The sequence below is a fragment of the Canis aureus genome, chromosome 21 (assembly GCF_053574225.1).
Source record: "Canis aureus isolate CA01 chromosome 21, VMU_Caureus_v.1.0, whole genome shotgun sequence".
Lineage (NCBI taxonomy): Eukaryota > Metazoa > Chordata > Mammalia > Carnivora > Canidae > Canis > Canis aureus.
In genome coordinates, this window is record NC_135631.1 from 42,346,374 (window position 1) to 42,372,530 (window position 26,157).

The 26,157-nt window shown below is 38.2% G+C and overlaps 2 long non-coding RNA genes across 4 annotated transcripts in view; both read right to left on the reverse strand.

Moving 5' to 3' along the window:
• Window positions 1–26,157, reverse strand: part of LOC144292966 (uncharacterized) — a 412,082-nt gene that overhangs the window by 193,302 nt on the left and 192,623 nt on the right. For 2 of the 3 annotated variants that reach the window (XR_013360389.1, XR_013360388.1), the window contains exon 3: window positions 25,050–25,113. The exons of the other annotated variant lie outside the window; for it this stretch is intronic. This is a non-coding gene — a long non-coding RNA (uncharacterized LOC144292966). The remainder of the gene's footprint in view (window positions 1–25,049; window positions 25,114–26,157) is intronic. 3 annotated transcript variants of the gene reach the window in all.
• Window positions 3,842–7,490, reverse strand: LOC144292964 (uncharacterized). The gene is made up of 2 exons (XR_013360386.1): window positions 7,189–7,490; window positions 3,842–5,893 (listed from the first exon to the last, which is right to left on the reverse strand). It is a non-coding gene; the product is annotated as an uncharacterized LOC144292964 (long non-coding RNA).

The window sequence follows — 26,157 nt, forward strand, 5'->3', positions numbered from 1 at the left end:
AAAGAAGTAGCCTGGGTGTGAAAGTATTGAAACAGTGGGGACTATAGCAAACTCAATTTTCAGAAACTCAGATTTAATATTTCACACAAAGATGGGAATCAAAGCAAATACATCTCCAGGCTGAGTTTTGTCTGAATCTGAACCTTTGTCTGAGTTTTGTCAGAATCTGTGACATTAAAAGCAAATCTGGAGTCAGACTGCCTGGGTTCACAACCCTGTTTCATTCCTCAGTGATTCTATGGTCTGAGTTTTCTTATCTATGTAAAGATAAACTTCACGTCAATCCTATGAAGTAAGAACTAAGTAAGATAACATAGGTCAGGTGCTTTGCCAGCAGGCCCCAGTAAGTGCTCCAGAAATATCCACTAGAATATAATCCCTAAGTCTGTTTGTTGCCCTATCTCCAGTGCCTACCATAGTGTCTGGCACATAGTAAGTAGGTACTCACTAAATATTTACTAAATGACTGATATAGAAGGATGAAGAGAAGAGAAATAAGCCTAGGGAGGAGACGCAAGGTCACCAAGCCCCCATCAATGACTCTGAGTCAGCTCAGGCTAGAGCGATTAGCTAGGCTATGTTATAGACAGTATGAAGCAGGAGGGTTTCATGAACTCGAAAACTCTGAGAACTAGAATGTAATGAGTCTTGCTTCTGCTCTGTGATGGTTAATTTTATGTGTCAGCTTGACCAGGCCATGTGATGCCCAGATGGCTGATTTAAGATTATTTCTGGGTATTTGTGAGGGTGTTTCTGGAGGGATTAGCAATTGAATGAGTGGACTGAGTTACATAGATGGTCATTCCCTGCGTGGGTGGACATCAGCTAATCTGTTGAGGGCCTAAAAAGAATAAAAAGGTTACTTGTTTGACCGTACATGCTGGGACATCAATCTTCTGCCCTCAGCATTCCCAGTTCTCAGGCCTTCAGACTCAGACTGGAATCCACAGCATCAGCTGTCAAGCTTTCAGGCTTCCCGGGTTTCCAGCTTGCAGATGGCAGATCATGGAACTTCTAAGCACCCATATAAGTGGATACCTTATAATACATCTCTTTCTAAGAAGGTATGTACACATATACACAAGTGTGCATACATATACACACACACATACATACAGAGCAAAAGAAGTGGTTGCCAGTAGGTGGGGATTGGAGGAAAGAGGGAGAAGGTGGTAAATGGTATAAGCTTTCAGATCAAAGATGACTAATTTCTAAAAATCTAATGCAAAGCATGTGACTATTTGGTTGGTAACACCATATTATATAATTGAAATTTGCTAAGGAAGTAGAATTTAAATCTTCCCACCAAAAGAAAAAACAAAAAGATAAATCCTCAGGTGATGGATGTGTTAATTAACTAGATGGCAAAATCTTTTCACAATGTGTAGTATGAGCATCAAATCATCATAAAGTCACTTTAAATGTCTTATAATTTTATTTGTCAGCTATACCTCAGTAAAGCTGGAGGGAAAAAGCTTAAGAGCAAGACCTAAAAGAATAAAAGTGTTTCCCAAGAACTCTGTATCCCAGAACACCAAGAGTATTTATAGAAACACAAAAGTATCCAGCATCAAGCAAGGTAAAATTCATAATGTTTTTTTTATCAAATAAAAAATTACCAGGCATTCAGGTGATCAAGAAAATCTGACCCATAATGATGAACAATCAATCAAAACCAATCCAAAGTTGTCAGCATTAGCAGGCCAGAACATTAAAATAGTTATCATTATGTTCTCTATATCCCAAAAGCTAGAGGAAAGATTGAGTCTGTTAAGTGGAGGCACGCATAGTATTTTTAAAAAGATTCAGATTGAATTTCTGAAGAAAACTACAACATGTAAGATTTAAAAAATACACTTAGTCCTAGGATCAAGCCCGCATCAGGCTCTCTGCAGGAAGCCTACTTCTCCCTCTGCCTATGTCTCTGCCTCTAGGTGTCTCTCATGAATAAATAAATAAAATCTTTTAAAAATTAATTTTCAGGTGTCAAATCAGACTTTTATACCTGGGATAAATCCCACTGATCATTTTTTTCTTCAGTATTTTTTTCTCTTTTATCTTAGGTAATTTCTTTTGCTGTGTCTTCAAGTTCATTTCTTTCTTCTGCAACGTCTAAGCTTCCATCAATCCCACCTTACCACTTCTTTTCAACATCATACTGGAAGTTCTAGCTAATGCAATTTAAAACAAGAAAAAGAAAAGATATGCATATTGAGAAGGAAAAAAATAAAACTGTCATTGTTTGCAGATGATATGATTACCTATGTAGACAATCTGGAAGAATTGATTTAAAAAAAAAACTAGAAGTAATAAGTAATTATGGCAAGGTTGCAGGATACAAGGTTAATACTTAAAAGTCAATCACTGGGGCACCTGGGTGGTTCAGTTGGTTGAGCATGACTTTGGCTCAGGTCATGATCTCAGGGTCCTGGTATCAAGCCCTACGTTGGGCTCTCTGCTTAGCAGGAAATCTGCTTCTCCCTCTTCCTCTCTGTCCCTCCCTCCCATTTATGCTCTCTCTCTCAAATCAGTAAAATATTTTTAAAAAGTCAGTTTCTTTCCTATACACTAGCAACGAACAAGTGGAATTTGAAATTAAAAACAGCAAATTATATACTTAGATATAAATCTAACAAATTATAAGATTTGTATGATAAAAACTACAAAACTCTGATGAAAATCAAAGAATTAAATAAGTGGAGAGATATTCCATATTCATGGATAAGAAGACCCAATATTGTCAAAATGTCCATTCTTCCTATCTTAATCTACAGATTCAATGCAATCCTCATCAAAATTCCAGCAAGTTATATTGGGAATATCAACAAACTGATTCCTTTTTTTTAAGATTTTATTTATTTGTGAGAGACACAGAGAAGGAGAGAGAGAGGCAGAGACACAGGCAGAGGGAGAAGCAGGCTCCGTGCAGGGAGCCCGACATGGGACTCAATCCCGGGTCTCCAGGATCACACCCTGGGCACCGTTGAGCCACCCAAGCTGCCCCAACAAACTGGTTCTAAAGCTTATAGGGAAAAGCAAAAGATCTGGAATAGCATTATAATAACAATATTGTAGAACATATTTGTAAGTCTGGTACTGACTTCAAGACTTCTGATAAAGCTATGGTAATTAAGAGAGTAGTACTGGTGAAAGAATAGACAAATAGGTCAACAAAATGGAATACAGAGCCCAGAAACAGGCCTCATATAGAGTCAACTGATCTTCGACAATGGAGTAGAAGCAATATGAAGGAGCAAAGATAGTCTTCTCAAAAACATGGTGCTAGAACTGGATATCCATATATGAAATAATGAATCTAGACATAGATCTTACATCCTTCACAAGAATTAACTCAAAAGGATCATAGACCCAAACGTAAATTACAAAACTATAAAGTTCCTAGAGGGTAACATAGGAGATCATTATAGATGAATCTTTGGGAATGGCAAAGACCTTTAAACACACCACCAAAGGCACCATCCTTGAAAGAAGTAAATGATAATTGGTTGAACACAAAAGAGTGAAGAGCACCAGAAATGGGTTGAATTCCTTCTCTGTAATTTGGCTTTGGCAGTTGTGGGTTTGTAGGCTTTCGTTATTCCTTATCACAAGGACCAACATCTTTGTTTATATAAGTTATACACTGTATAAATATATGACTCAATCCTATGAATCATTCCAGACTTCAAAGACTTTTTCTTTTAGGGGGGTGATGCTAAGGAAAGTCCCTGAGAAGTTTGGGCAGTCTGGAGGGTGAACTTTGATATTTTGATCTAGCAGAAATAGTGTACTCATTGAACCAATTCCTAAGCTGAGGTATCCAAACAGAGGTAGGCTTGAACAGATTTGGTAAGATTTATTTCACCTTGGAAAAACATGAGCCTGACCAGCCATAGAATCACATCAATATATTATGTTTTATTACATTCATGGCACCATGCCCAGTATCGTGAATGTGGTCATCCTTTATTCACACTGTAACACAGTGGACAGGCAACCAAAAACCCTTGTACTACAATTTTCTTCTCTCTCAAATAAGGGTAATGTTCTAGTTTATATAAACAAGATAGGGAAGAGAAAGTCCTTGGCACAGTTCCTGACAAAGAGCAGGTATTTTGCAAATAATTGCTCTTTCTACTATCAACTCACTGGTTTCCCATTGGGCTAGACTCTTCTCCAGGGGAATGGTGAGTGAAGGGGAGACAGATTATAATCCAGAATCTTGCTGTGTATTGTGGTGCTAAGACCAGCAGCAACATTGCCTGGGAGATTTTTAGAAACGCTGCATTTCAAGACACAACCCAGACCTACTGCATCAGAATTTAGTGATTTGTATGTACATTCAAGTTTGAACATTTTTCTAGAAAAAAATTACCCTTTCTAGCCTGGACAATATCTCTTAACTCCCAAGCAATTCTTCCTAGATAATCTGCCAACCCCTTTCACCCTGCTTCTCAAGTGTCTGTGCTCTTTCCATTTATTTTGTCCAACAGACAAGAGGAGGAAACATTTGCTTAAGTTTTCAGCCGCTGTGTTAGACTGGTTACAAAATGAAAATCCTTATGCAACTATATAGACCACACAGGGAAGAGAAATAAAGGTTTCCATAAACAAGTTTTAGATGGGTATAATATTTTTAAGGCCTAGTCTTTAGAAATTTGCTTTACTAACTGTCGGAAGGACATGTCTAATATTAACACAGCCTCCTTTTAACTCACTTTTCAACAGAGAAAGGCTGGATGCCCTTGTTTACAAAAAAATAAAGAGGAAAAAAAGACAAAGTTTCTTTTGGAAGGTTAAGTTTTGACTCCACTTCAATCCCAAGAAAAGTCCCAGTACTTTCCTTTTGGTATATACAGAATTACTTTTTTTTTTTTATTGTATTTCACTATATTGGTAGTCAGTGGGACAAATCTGTCTATAACCCCTCTTGCCACTTGCTACAGAGAGGCTGTCATACCATACACATGATCACAAGATTCCAACAATGGGAACAATTTGCACCAGTACACAAGGTGACATAAGGCTGAAAGCAAATGAGATGGATAGTTTGAGGTCCAGGCTGGTTCCAGAAGAGCTATACCTGCCTTCTCTTCCAATAACCACTAAATAAACCAATAAACACTACCACCCTGCCCAAAGTGTTTCTCAACTTTCCTCTTTTTCTGTGGGCATTCAATACCTTGAGTAAATCTTATCCTTCTGTGATTATGGGATCTCAACTTCCTTTAATCTCAAGGATTGAGAGATGTTCAAAAACCTATTTTCTAATGAGTAACTAAGGAAACAGAACATAAGTATCTTGCATAGTGTTCTCACACCAATAAAATAGATCAGTTGGCTTGTCCATTAGTAAAACAGTAGGAGTGATCAAAGTGTCTGACAACACATGAAACATAGTCATCAATCCAAATGGATCTTAGCCAATACGTTAGGTCAGTATATATCATAGGATGTTGGTCTTGTCACAAGTGGGGAGACATCTTTCATGGCTGATCTCCAGGTTGCAAGATTCCTCCCTTGTTACTGTCTTTCTTAAAGAGGAATAATTCTTTGTGGCCTGGAGCTCTTTATTGTAGAGGTTTCGTTCTTCCTTCTTCTGGAAGTTTATAACTGGTTAGGGCTGAGAATCTATGTGTAAATTCCAAACACATTTGTCATTTGAAGAATGCTCCCTGCTTCCAAATTGGTCACCAAGCCTTGTCAATACTACTTTCTAAATAGTCTCAAGTCACTCCTGCATTTTTTTTCCCTGCAACTTAGGCCAGATGTGTATCACGTCCTGTCTGGATTTCACTTAACTAGTCCTCTGGGTGAGCACACCGTTCTAATCCAGCCTGCATGCACATACAGGGAGGGTCTTCTTCTTGGTCATCTTCATCATCTTATTCTTCTTCAAGATTTTATTTGAGAGAGTGAGTGAGAGAAAAAGAGCATAAGCCAGAGGGAGAGGCAGAGGGAAAAGCAGACTCCTCACTGAACAAGGAACCTGACTCAGGGCTCCATCCCAGAACCTGATGATCATGACCTGAGCCAAAGGCAGCAACTTAGCCAGCTGAACCACCCAGGTGGGTCCTCTAAGTACAGATGTGACTATGTCACTTCATTGCTTAAAATAACTAAACGCTGCTCTGAAGGACAAAAGCTTCTAACATTTTCAGGCACTTTGTGATATTCCCCCCCAACCCGCCCCCCCAACTCTCCAGTCAAAGGCTAATGGTATAACCAAGTACAACTAGGGATACCCAGGTGGCTCAGCGGTTTAGCGCCCCCTTCAGCCCAGGGCCTGATCCTGGAGACCCGGGATCGAGTCCCATGTTGGGCTCCCTGAATGGAGCCTGCTTCTCCCTCTGCCTGTGTCTCTGCCCCCTGTTCTCTCTCTCTCTCTCTCTCTTTTATAGATATATTTATATATCTCTAAAAAAATAAAAAAGTACAACTATGTAAAGTTCCCTGAAGGCACAGCATTTTCCCTCCCTCTCCATGAGCTGCTCCCCCTGTAGGGAACGTGGGCTATCTAGGACTTTGCCCTCCCATCTCAGAGCCTCATCACAAGGCTTCTATTGAGGTATGCTTTACAATCAGCACTCCTGTATCTTTGTCCCAACCCCTTACCCCACAAAGTGACAAGACCCCAAGAGTGGCAACCTTTAGGTATTTGGGAGTAAATTAGACACTGACTTTTGGATTGAGCAGATTGGTACAAAGAACTTGGGTTTAGGGTCTTAGGAGAATACTTACTACCTAGGTAAAATTGGTTAATTCACTTAGTCTCTATTAGTTTGGAGCATATGACATTGTCATTTTTATAAGTCATAAATGATAAAATATCAACAATTTCACATAGTTCAACCTAATATAAACCAAAATATTCTGTCCTGAAATGCCGCTCTTAGCCCTTACCTAGGTCTGCTGTGAGATAGTTTCACATTGTGGTTAAAAACTTGGGTGATAAACTCAGAACTGGATTAGAGTTCCTGCTTGAACCACCAGCTGAGTGTGACTCTGGACAAGTTATTTGCCCTTCTGGGACTTCAGTTACCTCATCTATTTAAAAAAAAATGGCGAAAAGAGCAATGTCTTTTCCATAGAGAGGTGGTAAGAATAATTTGCACAAAGAGTTGAATTCACAGTAAACTTTCTAAATGGCAGTTACGGTGAGCAAATACAATATCATATATGGCTTACTTTGCAAAGTGCTCCAATGGTAATTGTTCTGTGTATAGCTTAACAATATAACTCATCTGCAATGACCGTTTTGTTGATGAACATGATCTTTAGATCCCAAATACTATCCTCATCATTTAAAAGCCTCTATTCCCACTCAGTATTGATCAGGATCCTGGGTGGATGTGTCTATATGTTGTTCCCTTCTCTCCTGCAGTTAATGTTCTACCCATTATGACCTCAGATGGTTGGAACAGAATCACTGGAGACCCCAGCCCCTGCCCCACTCCCTTTCTCAGATTCCCATTAACTCCTGAAAAAAGCCAAAGAAGTAATCAAACAGCAGTATTTGGACATATATTAAGAGGCTCTTTAACTTGCCTCTTCACTCAAGTTTACCCAAGACAGAAGTAAAACCATCACTGGTGCCCACAGTAAGTCATAAGGTAGTCATGCTACTTTGAGGGGAGGGGTGTGTCCTGATTTGATCCCCATGGTTACAAGGTCACATGGAGCCCCAAACTTGGGTCCCCTAACTGATTTACCCACTGGCTCTCTCAGTACTCCACAGAAAAAGATACCCACAAAGTAATCTGGGCAGCCCAGGCTGGGTCCAGCATCTTAAAGCACATCATCTCATCCATCCTTTTACCATTTGTCTTTCCTGACCCTTTAGCAAAGGCCCATTGGAATTGGAGCACGTGGTTCTCTTCTTGCCTACTTCAGAAACAGCCTGGTGATATCTAGGTCCTCTCTGATTTTGAGGAAAATGTCTTATCTTTCTGAAAGGCTTCACTCTGAAGTTGAATGTGTGGGAAACAAAGACATACATTCTCCAAGGTGATTCAAAGCCTAAGTGCAGGGAAACCACAGTGCCAGCTATCCTGAGGTTGTCCTGTCCTGGGATTCCTTTGGTTCTGACTTTGAGCCCCTGTCATGATAATTGGCCTCCACATGGTTGAGGTAAAGAGGCCCCACCTGTTCCCAGGTCCACTAGCACTGTCTTGATCATTGATTGATACCTCAAGTCTAAAGGTGAACACCTGCCTCACTCCCACCAGCCCTCCCAAGGGCCACAGCCTCCAACCAGATTCTGGGTCTATTCTGAAAAAAAAAAAATGTCTGCTGTGTGACACAGTACAGTGTGGGAAGCAGCTGATGTTCATTGCTGGAGACAAGAGAATAAGCCATCCCAAGACAGGCAACAAGAGGTTAGTTCTTCTGCCTCAAATAGTTTTGAGGGATGGAATACAGCTTGTTTTTACCCACATGATCATTGGAGGAATCCAAGGGCTGAGAGACAGACAGACAGAGAGAAAATGCAATGTCAGGAGGAAACAAAGTTACACTAAGCATTCCTTCTCAGCTATTAATTTATTTTTTAACACAGGATGTGCAGCTGTGAGGCAGCAGAGACACTCCCAATTACTGCCTTTAAAAAAAATGTCTAGCTTGTTTCTACATCCTTGCTTCCTTTTTAACTTTGCCAAGATGCATACCTTGGAGGTTTGGGTCTTCAGTCTGATCTCAACTGCTGTGACATCTCCATCTACAACTGGTGCCTCTGGGGTTGTACCTGTAGAGCACCAGCAGCTGTATGTGGTAGCCCTGCATTTGATTCCAGGATTTCTCCCTCTTTATGAGAAACTTCTCTTGATTGGGTCAGTTTTCTAGGGCTATTCAGGAAGCATACAATGTAGATCCTCAATCCTTTATCAAAATCTTATCAAATTATGAATTTACCACAATCTCTTATGCATCTGTCACTATTTCTCCTGGCAGGATTTGCTTCCTGTAGCATTCCATTCCTTACCTCTGCCACTTGTAATCCACTGAGATGCAGGTATGCTAATAATAAGGGTGCTAAGGGCTTTGTAGGTATTATCAAATTCTCACAATCTGCGGTGCTAACTCTGGACTTCTATTTCTAGCAATATGATAGAAAAGAGATCTCAAAAAGCCTCTTTCTGCAAAACTCCTAGGAATGATTTATGAAATATAACAAGTAGACTTGTAAACACAAATCTGAGAAGGATTTACCCAGGAGTGAAAACAAAAACAAAGTAGCTGAAGGCCAGGGTGGTCAGCAAGCCCTAACAGCTTTGGCTGCCCTATGGCATTGGCTGCTCTCCCCAAACAACAAGTGTGGGTTTTAACAGCCATTTTGGGAAAGGAAGACTGAGTCTTGAGCTCACTCCAGGTGGAAAGTTGGAACTTAAATGTCTATATTAGAAAAGAAGGCAAAAAAAAAAAAAATCTAAGCACTCACATTGAGAAATTGTAGTCACAGAACTACAAATGAAATCCAAAGAAAGTGGAATAAAAGATGTCATAAAAAGCAGAAACTAGCCATATAAAATACAGGTATGCCGCCTAAAGCTAGAGCCCTTGAAGATGCATATCAGTGGAACGAGTGGATTAGAAAAAACGCTGTCCACTGGCAAAGGAAGACTGCAAAGAAACTTGCCTATCTTGGCCTAGTTCTGAATTAAGGACCGAAAGGCTCTTGGAAGTCATAAACACTGGCCTCCCCTGGCTCAGGTCAGATCAAGTAAACAACAAACGAATAAATAAGCATAGACTAATTTCCTGGTTGGCAAGGCCCCTAGAGCAACCAGCAGAAGCAAAGGCAAGGCCTCTGACACAGGACATGATCCAAACATGCTGCATCTACTCACCAGCAGGGGAAAGAGAGCCAGAAAAGCGATCACATTCAGTCAGTCCTCCGGCCCACCTCCATCCTTGAAGGCACTGATTCTAGGACCAAAGGTGTCAGCATCACCTGGAACTTTTTAGAAATGCAAATCATCGGCCCCAGCTCTGACCCACTGACTCAGGAGCTCAGAGGATGGAGCCCAGAAGCTCCTTGTTTAACAAGGTTTCCAGGTGATTTTGATGCACTCAGTTTGAGAAATTTATACCCATTCTTCCTCTCCAAGACTGCCATATTCAAAGACAAACATATTCAAGAAGTTCTGGTAAGATTGGGAATTCTTGCTCTAGATCTTAAGTATATCATATACCTACCAAACCTTAGCAAATAGGTGTTTTAGAACAACAAAGAGCATTTTTATTTTTAAATCATTGAAACACATGAATCATTCTTTTCATGGTTTTTGTTCATTTTTTTTTGCCCCAATCAAAACTTTATTGAAAAACTGACACCAAAATAGGAGAGGTTTTTGTTCATTTTTTAATTTTAAATCCAGTATAGTTAACGTAAAGTGTTAGTCTTTCCATGTTTTCTATACAATAAGACAATAGACCCTTTAAATAGGTAGGGTTTCAGCTTAAAAAATGAAATTTCCCATGATTATTTATAATCTATTTATGTAATAATTAGCATATGACTGAAAGATACCAATTACTTTAATATGAATAGAGCAGTAATTTACATAAATTATAATGCTAATAATCTTCTATTTTCAGTCCAGAATTTGGGTGGATGTTAGAACCACTACCTCTTCAATAAAATGAACGTTTATTCCGTTGCTCCGAAGACATGAATAATTTTGAAATTAGGACATTTAGCTTGGGACACAACTAACTCATCTGGTCACCTCTGATTCTTCACACTCTGAGTTGTTAGTTCTCACTTATAAGCTGTTCATAGTGTTTATTTCAACCTCATGTGGGTCCAAAATGGTGACTATCCTGGAAAAAAATAAGAATTTTATTTCATAGAATCTATGACATGTTTTCTGTTCCATATTGTTATTTCATCAGGAAATGTGTTCCATAAATTCTACTGTGTTATATTGTAACAAAGACAGAGATGACTTGCTGCTTTAAGCAGGATCTTAGGCTACTAGGGGGTCCTTTGTATTGGTGGGGCTACTACAAACCAGAGTTTATTTGTTCAGTTCTAGAAATATAGAATTGAAGCAGGTAGAAAAAAAAAAAAAGAATTGAAGCAGATAGTTTATTGTAAAATCATGAGGCCCCAAATATCTTGCTTAATTTGAGGATTTCTGACTAATACAGTCAGTGATCAGAATGGTCTTTTATACCATTTGCTTCTATTCCTTCCACTATGCACAGGGACAGGATCTATTGGCACATGTGCAATAGATGCAAGAGCAGTGTAATTTTGAGAACTGCCAGAGGTGGTATAAATGTTGCTAGGCATGCTTCCTGCTCTGCCCAAGCAGTCCTTGCTAGGGACTGAGTTTCAACCTGAGTCTCCTCCCCCAACATCTCCTGCTCTTTAAAACCACTCCCTTGGTTGCCCTGCCCCAAATGTGTTATCTATTCTCTAGACCCAACAGTCAGGCCTTCTCTTCTTGGCAGAAGGTATTTGACACAGGGCATCCAGGCAAATTCTGGCCCCTGTAATTCCATCTCAACTGGCAGAAGGATGAGTCATCACACAGAACAGCTCCACCTCTACTATCAAAATGATATGCATCCCATATATATCTCACCAGTATCAACATCTCCTTCATTTCCTATTCTTTATTCCCACATCAACAACCTCATCAAAATGCCAATGGGTCATGAACATCATCAACACTATCATTGTCGTGATCTCCAATGCCATCACTGTTTTCCACATTATTTGAGAGAGTAAATGAGCAAAAGAGAGAGACAACATGAGCAGGAGGAGGGGGAGAGGGAGAAGGAGAAGCAGAGTCCCCACTGAGCAGGGAGCCCCACATGATGTTCCATCCCAGGACTCCAAGATCATACCTGAACTGAAGTCAGACACTTAACTCACTAAGCCATCTTGGTGCCCCAGACCTGGGTGTTCTTAAAGAACACTTCATCGAGGCCAGAGGCTGTCAAACATTTAGTTGTTATGAATGGCAAAACTCTTGTTTCGAATAAAATCTAATGCAGAAACTCAACGTTGAAAACAAGAAAAGTTGAGCTGCTTCAATTAAAGCAGGAGTAGGGGTCCTATGGTCCTTTTACTCAGACCCCTTGTCCTCTTCATTGCACACCAGGTCAACTTTGCCCTGAGACTCCAAAAAGTACAATGTGAAAACCATAGGTCTAGGCTATATTCTCCAAACTAAATTTTATTATATCCTCTATCTACATTCCACAAAATTTTTGTTAGTTCTGTTTTCTCTTTGCTAATAATCTAAATGAAATATTTATCATTACATCTTCTAATTTGTATTGTTGTTGATACACAGGAAAGTTGCCTTTATAGGTAAGTAAATTCTCTTAAAAATTCCTCAAATATTTCAATTTATTCTCCTGGGGGTTTCCAAGTACATAATCATATTGCTTATGAATGATGATTTTAATCTCCACCTGGCCAATATTTTTATCTCTTATTTGTTTCTTGTTTTAAAACAAGTATGCACCAGAACTCCCAAAATAATGTTATATAAAAATGGTTATGATATGTATCCTACTTTAGTTCTAATTAGCTTTCTTGTGTACCAATTGCTAGAGTCCCAACCTTCTGAGATTCTGATTTTATTGGTCAGGGGAAGGTCTCAGGCATCAGAAAGTCCTAAAACTTCCCCAAGCGATTCTTAAGTTCAGAGAATTGAGACCTTCAGTCAGGTAATTTACCATGTTGTATGATGTTGGCTGCTTATTTAATATAGAATATCCTTGTCATGTTTAGGAAGAATTTACTCTTCCCAAATGTCTAGGGTTTGTTTATGTTTTTGTTCATTTATTTGTTTTTTAGTTTAGAAATAAAGTTGCAATGACCTATTGAGATTATTACATTATATATATATTCTTATTGGATATGTTAAAGTGATGAATAAAACATCCCTGTATTCCTAGGTTAAACTCAACTTGGACATGGTGGATAATTCCATTATTATTCTGAGTTCAGTCTGCATTTATATTTCTAATTTAGAATGATGGTTTTTTCTCTGTGTGAACACGCATATTCATTATTTTGGGTAGGGTTCAAGGAGCAGAGTTGCTGGGTCATATGATAAGTCTGTGTTTCATTCTTAAAGGAGTTTCCATATTGTTTTCCAAGCAAACTTGTTTTAAGAGAGAAACTCAATTTGTGTATCATACATGTGATCTTGTTTTGTATTTATTTTTCTACAAAATGAAAGTCTTTCAAAAAATTGTTTAATCAAAAGATTAGATCTCTTGTTTTTTCCACAATTTAATTTTGAAACTTTATTGGCAAAATTTTTATAATACCTTGAGCCATGATTTTTAAAAACTACCTCAAAACTGTCATTTGATATTAGATAATATAAAACCTCTTAAATATTGATTTGTATAAAATTCGATGACAAGTTTTGAAGTCAATATCTAAAAGGTTTTCAAATTCATTGTACCTGAAAATATTGCAAACATTGCTGAAATTTTCAGCAGCTTTTCTTCATGAATGATTTATCCATTAGGAACCCTTTCTGACTTCAAATACGGCTTAGAACATTAAAAGAAAAACCAAAGGCTCTACTTATATTGGATAAAATAGACTTTAAATCAAGACTAACAAGAGACAAAGAAGGACACCATATAATAATAAAGGGAACAATCCAACAAGAAGACATAACAACTGTAAATATTTATGCACCCAATGTGGGAGGACCCAAAAACACAAAAGAGTTAATAACAAACATAAAGGAACTAATCAATAATAATACAAATCATACGGGCCATTAACACACCACTTACGTCAATGGACAGATCATCTAAACAGAAAATCAACAAGGAAACAATGACTTTGAATGACAGAATACATGTTCGTTTAAAGTGCACACAGAACATTCTCCAGAATAGATCACATATTAGCCCACAAAACAAACCTCAACAAATTCAAGAAGACTGAAGTCATACACAAGAAAAAAATCTGGAAAGACCAAAGATACATGGAGATTAAATAACATGTTACTAAACACTGAATGGATCAACTAGGAAATAAAAGAAGGAATTAAAAAAATACATGGAAACAAATGAAAATGAAAACACAATAGTCCAAAACCTTTGGGATGTAGTAAAAATGGTCCTAAGAGGGAAGTATATAGCAATACAAGTGTACCTCAAGAAGCAAGAAAAATCTCAAATAAACAACCTGACCATATATCTACATCTACAGAACTAGAAAAAGAACAACAAATGAAACCTAAAGCCAGCAGAAGGAAAGAAATAATAAAGATTAGAGTAGAAATAGATGATATAGAAACTAAAAATCAGTTGAATAGATCAATGAAACCAGGAGCTGATTCTTTGAAAAAGTCAATAAAATTGATAAATCTCTAGTCAGGCTGACCAAGAAAAAAAGAGAAAGGACTCAAATAAAATAACAAATGAGAGGGGAGAAATAACAATCAACACCTCAAAAATAAAGACAATTTTAAGAGAATATTATGAAAAACTATATGCCAACAAATTGGACAACTTAGAAGAAATTAGTAAATTCCTAGAAACATATAAGCTACCAAACAGGAAGAAATAGAAAATTTGAACAGATTGATGGTTACCAGCAAAATAAAAAAGAATCAGTTATCAAAAAACTCGCAACAAATAAAGGTCCAGGACCAGATGGCTTCACAGGTGAATTCTACCAAACCAAACATTTAAAGAAGAGTTAATACTACCTACCCTTCTCAAACTATTCCAAAAAACAGAAAAGGAAGGAAAACTTCCAAATTTATTCCAGAAGGCCAACATTACCCTGAAACCAAAACCAGATAAAGACACCACTGAAAAAGAGAACTACAAGCCAATATCCCTGATGGACATAAATGCAAAAATCCTCAACAAAATACTAGCACACTGAATCTGACAACACATTTAAAAAATTGTTCGTGATCAAATGGGATTATTCCTGTGTTGCAAGGGTGGTTCAATACTCACAAATCAATCAATGTGACATGAGAAAGGACAAGAACCATTAATAAAAGAAAAGAACCATATGAATTTCAATAGATGCAGAAAAAGCATTTGACAAAGTACAACATCCATTCATGACAGAAAACCTCAATAAAATAGGGTTAGAGGGAACATACCTCAACATAATAAAGGCCATCTATGAACAAGCCATAGCTAAAATCATCCTGAATGGGGTAAAACTGAGAGCTTTTCCCCTAAAGTCAGGAACAAGACAAAAATGTCCACTCTCACCATTTTTATTTAATATAGTATTGAAAGTCCTAGCCACAGAAATCAGACAGCAAAAAGAAATAAAAGGCACACAAATCAGCAAGGAAGAAGTAAAACTTCTACTATTTGCAGGTGACATGGTACTCTGTATAGAAAACTTGAAAGACCACCAAAAAACTGTTGAACTGATACATGAATTCAGTAAAGTCACAGGATACAAAATCAATATGCAGAAATCTGTTATATTTCTATATACTAATAATGAAGCACCAGAAAGACAAATTAATAAAACAATCCCATTTACAATTGCACCAAAAATAATAAAAGATTTAGAGATAAACCTAATCAAAAAGGCAGACCTATACTCTGAAAACTATAAAGCACTGATGAAAGAAATTGATGATGACACAAAGAAATGGAAAGACATCCCATGCTTATGGATTTAAAGAGCAAATGTTAAAACATCTACATTACCCAAAGCAATCTACACATTTAATGCAATTCCTATCAAAACACCAATAGCATTTCACAGAACTAGAACAAACAATCCTAAAATTTGTATGGAACCACAAAAGATCCTGAATAGCCAAAGCAATCTTGAAAAAGAAAAGAAAAGTTGGAAACATCATAATTCCAGACTTCAAGTTATACTACAAAGCTATAGTAATCAAAACTGCACAGTACTGGCACAAAATAGGCACACAGATCAATGGAACAAAATGGAAAAAAAATAAATAAACCCATAAATATATGGTCAACTAATCTTTGGCAAAGCAGGAAAAAATATCCAATGGGAAAGGACAGTCTCTTCAACAAATGGTATTGGGAAAACTGGACAACCACATGCAAAAGAATGAAACTGGACCACTTTCTTATACCATACACAAAAATAAATTCAAAATAGATTAAAGACCTAAATGTGAGATCTGAAACCATAAAAAGCCAAGGAGAGAACATAGGCAGTAACTTCTTTGACATTGGTCGAAGCAACTTTTTTCTAGTTGTCTCCTGAGACAAGGGAAACAAAAGCAAAAATAAATTACTGAAACTACATCAAAACAAAAAGCACTTGCACAGAGAAGGAAACAATCAACAAAACTAAAAGGCAACCTATAGAATAGTAGAAGATATTTGCAAATGCATATCCAGTAAGAGATTAGCATCCAAAATATATCAAGAACTTATAATACTCAAAACCCCCAAAATAAATAATCCAATTAAAAATAGGCAGAAGAGGGATCCCTGGGTGGCGCAGTGGTTTGGCGCCTGCCTTTGGCCCAGGGCGTGATCCTGGAGACCTAGGATCGAATCCCACGTCGGGCTCCCGGTGCATGGAGCCTGCTTCTCCCTCTGCCTGTGTTTCTGCCTCTCTCTCTCTCGATCTCTGTGTGTGACTATCATGAATTAAAAAAAAAAAATAGGCAGAAGACATAAACAGGTATGTCATCTGGCCATCCAGATGGCCAACGGACACATGAAAAGATGATCACCACTTCCATCAGGGAAATGAAAATCAAAACTACAATATCACCTCACATCAGTCAGAATGGCTAGGATCAACAGCATAAGAAACAACAGGTGTTGGAGAGAATGGGGAGAAAAAGGAACACATGCACTGTTGGTGGGAATGCAACTCCGTAGTTCACTGTGGAAAATGGTATGGATGTTTCTCAAAAAGCTAAAAATTGAATGGATAAAGAAGATGTGGTTTATGTATACAATGGAATATTATTCAGCCATTAGAAATGACAAATACCCACCATTTGCTTCGACGTGGATGGAACTGGAGGGTATTATGCTGAGTGAAGTAAGTCAATTGGAGAAGGACAAACATTATATGTTCTCATTCATTTGGGGAATATAAATAATAGTGAAAGGGAATAGAAGGGAAGGGAGAAGAAATGGGTAGGAAATATCAGAAAGGGAGACAGAACATAAAGACTCCTAACTCTGAGAAACGAACTAGGGGTGGTGGAAGGGGAGGAGGGCGGGGGGTGGGGGTGAATGGGTGATGGGCACTGAGGGGGGCACTTGACGGGATGAGCACTGGGTGTTATTCTGTATGTTGGCAAATTGAACACCAATAAAAAATAAATTTATATTAAAAAAAAGCTAAAAATTGAACCACCTTACGATCTGCAATCACATTTATAGGTATTTACCCAAAGAATACAAAAACACTAATTCAGAGGGATACATGCACCCTTATGTTTATAGCAGAATTATGTGCAATAGCCAAGATCTGGAAGCAGCCCAGATGTCCATGGATTGATGAGTGGAAAAGATGAGGTATAAATCTACAATGGAATATTACTTGGCCATAAAAAAGAATGAAATCTTGCCATTTGCAAGGACATGGAGCTAGAGAGTATAATACTAAGTGAAATAAGCCAGTCAGAGAAAGACAAATACTATATGATTTCACTCTTATGCAGAATTAAGAAACAGAACAAATGAGCAAAGGGATAAAAGAGACCGAGAGAGAAATCCAGAAACAGACTTGACTATAGAGAACAAACTGATGATACCCAGTGCAGAGGGAAGGGAAGGGTGGGGTGGGTTAAATAGGTGATGGGGATGAAGGAGTGCACTTGTGATGACCACTAGGTGAGTATGGAATTGTTGAATCACTATATCATACACCTGAAAGTAGTATAACAGTATGTGAAAAAAATTTTTAATTAATTAATTAAATTTCAAAAAAAGAAAAAACCAAAGTACACATTAGTATACTTAATTAAATTCCTGGATTTTCTGATATTTTAGGTATCAAGAAATTAAATTTTGTACATATATGTGAATGACATATTTTTATGTATTCTGTGTCCTGTTTTAGTACAATCGTAATAGCATTATGTTTAGCATTAAGGGTGTTTGCTATGTTTCAGGGACCATTCTAAACTCTTTATATGATTCCTGTATTCACTTCTAAGTCTCACACATACGAGAACTGAAGCACAAAACAATTTTAAAAATTGTCTTCATACAACTAGAACATGATGAGACAGGATGTGAAATCAGGTAAGTTGACGCTAGAGGACATGATAGAGGACACTATTTTGTGCCACCTCCCTGCCATGACATGTCACCTGTATGACGTTGGGAGCAGAGAAGCTCCTTAATCTCTGAATTTCTTCAGGTTGCTCTTCTATAAAATGAGGATAATGATAATCCCTCCCTCATCAGGCCCTTCAGGACCTGAACTAAAGGCAGACTCAACCATTAAGCCATCTAGGTGCCCCTGCTCCTTTTTCTTAAATCAGGTTTAGATACTTATATTTTCTCCCAAACCATTCATTTTCTGTTTTATTGGCATAGGTACATAAGATTTTGTTTTTAAATAATAAAGGCTCTGTAGTGTTACCATGTTTTACGTCTCTAATTTTGTTTGCTTGAATTTTCTGTTTACCAAAAACAAAAAACAAAAACAAAACCCACTAATCTTAATTTTACTGGTTTTTGTTTACATTATTTTTTTCAAGAAAAAGTCCACGTATTTATAGAAAGCATTTAACACCTTAAATCTGCCTTGCACAACATATCAAACAATTTTTTATTGGTGCTATCTCTAATCAGCCTTCTCTTTGGGTGTTACTTCAATCACTTTGTTTACACTGTGCTCCTTTCTGGGTCACATTTGTTCTCTTCCCAATTGTTCTCAGGCTACTGTCACTTCAGGAGTTTCTCTTCTAAGACTCTTGACTCAGTTTATCTCCTTCCAACATATGGGGATTGTATATAACTGCAACAAGGGAAGGGAAATTAGATTTTCATGAGTTGTCTTGATCCAGCTACATGATCCAGGCTTACAAAGTGACAATTGATAGTTCTTCCATACAGACAAGAAGTAATTACAAATATAACTACAAATATAATAAAAGAATTGGTGCCATTTGCCCTATGAGAAGAAAAGGGAGTAGGAGGAGAAGGGAAGGAAGGAGGGAGGGAGGGGAGACGGAAGGAAGGAAGGAATAAACTTATCAAGGAACATGCAAGAAATATACAAAGAAGATATTCAGAAAACTTTAAAACTCTTCTGAGAGATAATTTTTAAAAACAGCTTTAGGGGGACACCTGAGTGGCTCAGTGGTCGAGCGTCTGCCTTTGGCTCAGGTCATAATCCCAGGGCCCTGGGATGGAGTCCCACATCAGGCTCCCCACAGGGAGCCTGCTTCTCCCTCTCCCTGTGTCTCTGCCTCTGTGTGTGTGTGTCTCTAATGAATAAATAAATAAAATCTTAAAAAAAAAAAAAAACAGCTTTAGGGGCACCTATGTGGCTCAATTGGTTAAGCATCTGCCTTTGGGTCAGGTCATGATCCTGGGGTGCCTCGTCGGGGCTCCCTGCCCCCTGCTGCTTCTCCCTCTCCTTCTGCCCCTCTTCCCTTATGCTCGTGCACTTTCACACTCTCTCTCAAATAAATAAAATATTTTTAAAATACCAGCTTGAATAATAAATATAGGGCTATTCTTTGTATTGGAATCAGAAAATTTAACATTCTAAGAATGTTAATTATCTCTGTTAATATGTTAATTTGTTGCAACCCCAATAAAATACTGATTCTTTTTAAATCAGAGCAGCTGATTCTAAGATTTTTGTATAAATATCAAAATTTGAGGTTAATCAGAAAAAAATTTCTGAAAAGGAAGCATAAGAATTAAGCAAATTCTACCAGATAATAAAGTATGTTATAAAGTAAACGTGGTTGAGCTAAATGAATGAATCATGACAGGGAATCCAGACCTTGACTCAAATGCATATGCAAATTTAGTATAAAACCAAGGCAACATTTCAAAGCAAATGCAAGATTCAATTAATAGTAATAATATTATTCATAAAGTTATAATACGCTTCTTACAAATGCTTTAGCTTTTATTATGGTTTATAGTTATTGTAGGTTATAATATTTTTTATCAGTGTTAATCATTTTTTTAATAAAAACAGATCTGTAAAATCCTAGGGGAAAAAAACAGGGAAGTTATTTTTATATTCTGGATGAGGAAAAGCCTTTTTAATATTTGCTGATCATTTGTTACTAAGAAATTTTTAAGCACTCTAAATGTATTTATTTATTTAATCCCCACACTATGTCATAACGTCCATTTGGCAGAAGAGAAAGCAAAGCACAAAAAAGTGATAGAAACTTGGCTTTTGTCCCCACAGCTCAAGACTGGAAGTACATAGTCAAATAGTTCTAGGGCTTGTGTTCTCAACTATTATGATAACAACTGACAAACACCCCCCCCAGGAAAGAAAATAACAACTGACAAACATCCCCCCCAGGAAAGAAAATAACTAAGATGGAGCCCAATAGCAGGTCCTGGGCTCAATCCCTCCTTGGCCTTAAAAATGTCCACAGATGGGTCATTGTTAGCACAGGCATAAAAATATCTTGGCATTATTATCTAACCTGTGAACAGGTAGTGGGATGGTCCTGGTGGGCAGAGAAAGAAATTGTGCCCACCACCAGGAAGTGAGAAGCAGGTGATGTGATGTGTGAAAGGCAGTCTTGTAGTCTAGTAAATAATTATGCTGGACATGGCAGGACATTGCCCTGGAAACACAAAATGCTATTGTAAACAACCTATGTGCTTCCCCTCAAGAAGAGGAAGCTGAGGAGGCAAGCCTACCCAGTATCTGCAAGTGGGAAGGCTCCTGGCATGCTTGGTTTGAAATGTATCTAATGTATGGGGCAGCCCCGGTGGCGCAGCGGTTTAGCGCCGCCTGCAGCCCAGGGCGTGATCCTGGAGACCCAGGATCGAGTCCCATGTCGGGCTGTGTGGTGCCTGCTTCTCCCTCTGCCTGTGTCTCTGCCTCACTCTCTCTCTCTGTGTCTCTATGAATAAATAAAATAAAATCTTAAAAAATAAATAAATAAAAATATAATGTATCTAATGTATGGATCAAAGTAAACTACAACTTACTTATGTAGATTTCTGTGTCAGAGGGTTCATTTGTGTCAACCCTCCAATACAGAATAATAGTCTACAGAATAACTTCAAATCTTACCTCACTGCCTACCCCAAGTTATATTCCAAATGGAGAAAATATTTTTTATATAAATCAATCTATAGGGGCATCTAGGTGGCTCAGTTGGTTAAGCATCTGCCTTTGGCTCAGGTCATGATCTCAAGGGTCCTGGGATCAAGACTCTTGTTGGGCTCCCTGCTCAGTGGGGAGTCTGCTTCTCTCTCTCCTTTTGCACTTCCCCCGCCCCCAGCTTGTGCTTGTGTTCTCTCTCTCCTTCTCTCTCTCTCTCTCTCCCCAAAATAAATATATAAATATTTTTTTAAAAAATCAATCTATAAAGGGGCACCTGGGTGGCTCAGTCAGTTAAGTGTCTGCTTTCCACTCTGGTCATGATCTCAGGGTCCTGGGATTGAGTCCCCAGTCAGGCTCCACACTCCGCCAGGAGTCTGCTCAAGGATTTTCTCTCTCCCTCTGCCCCTCCCCTCTCGTGCACACACACTCTCTAAAATAAATAAATCTTTTCATTTAAAAATAAATGTTATCTGTTATCTATTTAAAAATAGATCTATTTAAATGTGTCTATTTATCTATTTAAAAATAATAAAACAGGGACTTTAAGCTCAGATATTATGATGGTAGAGAAGGATCGTTTTTCCATATTGAATTTTTAAAATTTTGTGTAGAAAAAAAATAAAGTCAAAAAGCAAACGAAAATCAGGGAAAATATTTGCATCACCCCTAGCAAACAAAAGGTGAATTTCCATAATACTTGAGTTGCTTTTTTTAAAAAGATACACTATGCTTCTCCCTCTGCCTATGTCTCTGCCTCTCTCTGTGGGTCTCTCATGAATAAAAAAAAAAAAAAAGAAAGGAAGGAAGGAAGAAAAAAATCTTTAACAAATAAAAAGTCTGGTAGGGCAACTATATTCTATGAAGTGCTCAGAAATCTAGCTCTTTCCAGCTCCCCCTCCACTGGCCATCCAAAGGGTGTGGCCCTAGAGCTGCAGGTAGGAAGCAGCATGTAAATTACACCAACCAATAAACAACAAAAGACAAAGGCATGCGCATCAGCTGTTTCTCAAGTTTCTCAGAAGCTGCCACATGACACTTCCTCTTCTAGCGCTTTGGCTGCAAGGGAAGCTGGGAAATGTAGTCCTAATTCTGAGTAGCCCTGGGCACAGCTAAGCACTGGTAATAACAATGAAAGGAAGAAGGTCTGAAAGGCTGTGGAGGAGGTTATTTTCTTCCTGCTGACAATGCAGTTCCAGTTCTAAGAAATTTTCCAACATTTGTGCAAAAATGTATTACAGATCTTCCTCAATTAACTATGGAGTTAATTGTAAATTGAAAATATTCTGTCAAAAGTACATTTAATATACCTAACATATTGAACATCATAACTTAGCCTAGCCCATCTTACGGGTGTTCAGAACATTTGCATTAGCTGATACTTGAGAGACTTCACCTAACATAAAACCTAGTTACATTAAAGTGTTAACAGTCATGGGGCACCTGGCTCAGTGGTTGAGTGTCTGCCTTGGGCTCAGGTCATGATCCCCAGGTCCTGGGATCAAGTACCACATCAGGCTCCCCACGGGAGCCTGCTTCTCCCTCTATGTCTCTGCCTTTCTGTGTGTGTGTCTCTCATGAATAAATAAATAAAATCCTAAAAAAAAATGTTAACAGTCTCATGTATATCATTGACTATTGTGCTGAAAGTGAAACACAGATGGTTGTATGGGTACAGAATGGTTCTAAGTGTATAGGTTGCTCACACTCATGATCATGTGGCTGACTGGGAGCTGTGGCTGGCCGTGCTGCCCAACATCGTGGGAGAGTATCCTTCTGCCTATTGCTAGCATTTGGACAGATCAAAATTCAAAATTTGAAGTAGGTTTCTTCTCAATGCTATCATTTTCACATCATTGTAAAGTCTAATAACTGTAAGTCAAGGAAGCTTAAGTCAGGGCCTGGTTATCTTCCATCTATCCTTCCAGATGTACCATTGACACTACTCTGCCTGCCTGTACCCTGTGATCTGACGACCTTGGACTGCACCACTTGGGGCTTCCTTGTCCTGTCGCTTCCACTTGTTGTTGGCAGAGTTGCCAGTAGGTAACCAGAAAGCAAGAGGAGAGACAGCAGTCAGGATATTTTCTCTGAAGGCTGCGGTTTTGGTAGTGGCTCCAGTCCTCAGTCTATGGCCGCATCTGCTGTGGGGCGGTCTCTCTCACAGCTGTGGGCTCACTGGCTTCTAACACTGCTCCTTCTCCTTATCCCTCTGCTGAGGAGAGGTGAAGGCTTCTCTTGCTAGTCCCCAAGTACTCGATCATTTATTGTTGGGCTTGTTAATCCTGCCAGCACCTGTGTTCATAGTTCCTCCATTAAACTCTCTTCAGGTAAGCTTTTAGAGATACCATCTGCTTTCTGCTGGACTCTGGCAGACACACATATATACAAGTATTTTCACTGCAGCTTTGCTCGAAATAGCAATAGACTAGAAAAAATTAAATATTCATCAAGAGGGGACCAATTAAATACCCATATTGCAGTCAGAGTAGGAATATCATGAAGTATATTTTTTAAAAAGTTTCACACTATACTATACGCTTAAATTTTTAAAAAGGTAGATCTCATGTTGTGTGTTCTTATAACCACACACAAAAAAACATGTCTCTATAAACTAAAATGGAGAGCTCTTAGTGCTAAGATGCTACCAACTATGCTGAAAATACAAATATAAATATATATTTAGATTTGCATGTAGGTAGATAGATTTGCATGTGAGATATATATGTTAATATATATTATGTATAAAACATGCATTTATATACTTAGAGGTTCTGGGAAAAAACTAGAAAATCTTAATAGTGGTTACCTCTGGGGAAGAAGAATAGAAGCCTAGAGTAGGACACAGATTTACTTTCAATGAATAACTTTTGATACTACTATATGAGTTTTTACCATATATATATATTACCTTTAAAAAAAACTAGGGAAAAAATATTGTTTTTCTCGGGATTCATATAGGGAAGCGTATGAATGGGACAACAGCATTCCTTTGATATTCCAATAATATAATTTGGATTCCAACTTCCTGTCCTCCCCACTCTGTCCTCCCTTTATACTCTACCCCCACACAGGGCCACTAAACCCTCCTTTCTCCGAAAGGGCAGCACTTCATCCCCCTGGGGCTACCTGTCATCTTTACTGTGGCTGTCCCCCATGTGGTCACTGCTTTCACTGTGCTTGAGTTTCACCATGACCTAAAATCTTACATATTTCAAGTTCTAAGCTAACCTTTCAAAGTCTGGCCTCTTAGGAAATTAAACTACCTTTCATGTTTCTGTAAAAAGATCTTACTCTGTCAGCCTACAACTCTTGGAACATGGTGAATTCTCCCAGAGTTGATCAAAAAGACCGTCTAGTTAAATTCAAATGCTCTAGTTTTACCCTGGGTTGAATTGAAAAGTACCAAGGTCCTTATTGGGTCTTTTGCCTTTGGGTCCCATTCCTTCCTTCATTTATCAATTCAGCATCAATTTATGAAGTTTCTACTTTGTTCCAAAACTGTAGGAGGTGCTAGAAATTAAGAAATGAATGAGCCCTGTCCTCAAAAATATTAAGTCTTCTGGTGGGGACATTAAAGTGTCAACTGGAGTGAATATAGAGATTAGAGTCAGGACACAGAGAGTGGTAGATTTTAACTGGGGCATCAGGATGGGTGACTGAAGGGAATTTCTAAAAGTATGAGAGATGGGGGTGGTGGTAATGAAAGGTGAGTAGGAGTGTCCTAGGAAGACAAGTGAAAGGGAAGGACATGCAAAGCATTAGAAGCAATGTAACTTGAAGCAGGACACTTAAGGTAACTTACAACTGTTGATGGAAGGTTAAAATAGGTAGTTAATCTGTCAGAGGTCATTGGTGTCATCATCACCCTGAAAAGAATCAAAAGGGAAAGGTGAAGGAATGAATTGAGGGTCTACTACATCAACAGACACACTGAAGATGCTCAACATCACTAATCATCAGAGAAATCTGAATCAAAACGATATTGAGATGTTACCTCACACCTGTCAGAATGGCTACTATCAAAAAGACAAGAAGGGGATCCCTGGGTGGCTCAGCGGTTTAGTGTCTGCCTTCGGCCCAAGGCATGATCCTGGAGTCCTGGGATAGAGTCCCACATCAGGCTCCCTACATGGAGCCTGCTTCTCCATCTGTCTATGTCTCTGCCTCTCTCTCTCTCTCTCTGTGTATCTCTCATGAATAAATAAATAAAAATCTTTTTAAAAAAAGACAAGAAATAACACATGTTGGAAAGGATGTAGAGAAAAAAATACTCATGCACTGTTGGTGGGAATGTAAATCGGTGCAGCCACTCTGGAAAACAGTATGGAGGTTCCCCCCAAATTGAAAAAAAAAAAAAAAAAAACAGACAAACACCATATAATCCAGTAATTCCACTAATGTGTCTACCCAAAGAAAAGGAAAACACTAATTTGAAAAGATATATGCACCCCTGTGTTTATTGCAGCATTATTTAACAATAGCCAAGGCATGCAAGCAACTAAGTGTCCATTGGTAGATGAATAAAGAAGTGTGGTACACATAAACAATGGAATATTACTTAGCCATAAAAAGAAAAAAAATCTTGACATTTATGACAACACGGATGGACCTAGAGGGTTTTATGATAAGCAAAATAGGTCAGAGAAAGATAAACACCATATAATTTCATTTGTATGTAGAATCTAAAAAACAAGACAAATAAATAAAGAAGCAAACAGGCTCTTAAATACAGAGAACAAACTAGTGGTTGCCAGAAGGGAGGTGGATGGGAGGTGTGCAAAACAGGGAAAGCATATTAAGAGGTACAAATTTCAGTTTTAAAATAAATAGCTCACAGAGATGAAAAGTACAGCATAGGGAAGATAGTCAATATCGTAATAACATGGTATGGTGACAGATGGGGACTACGC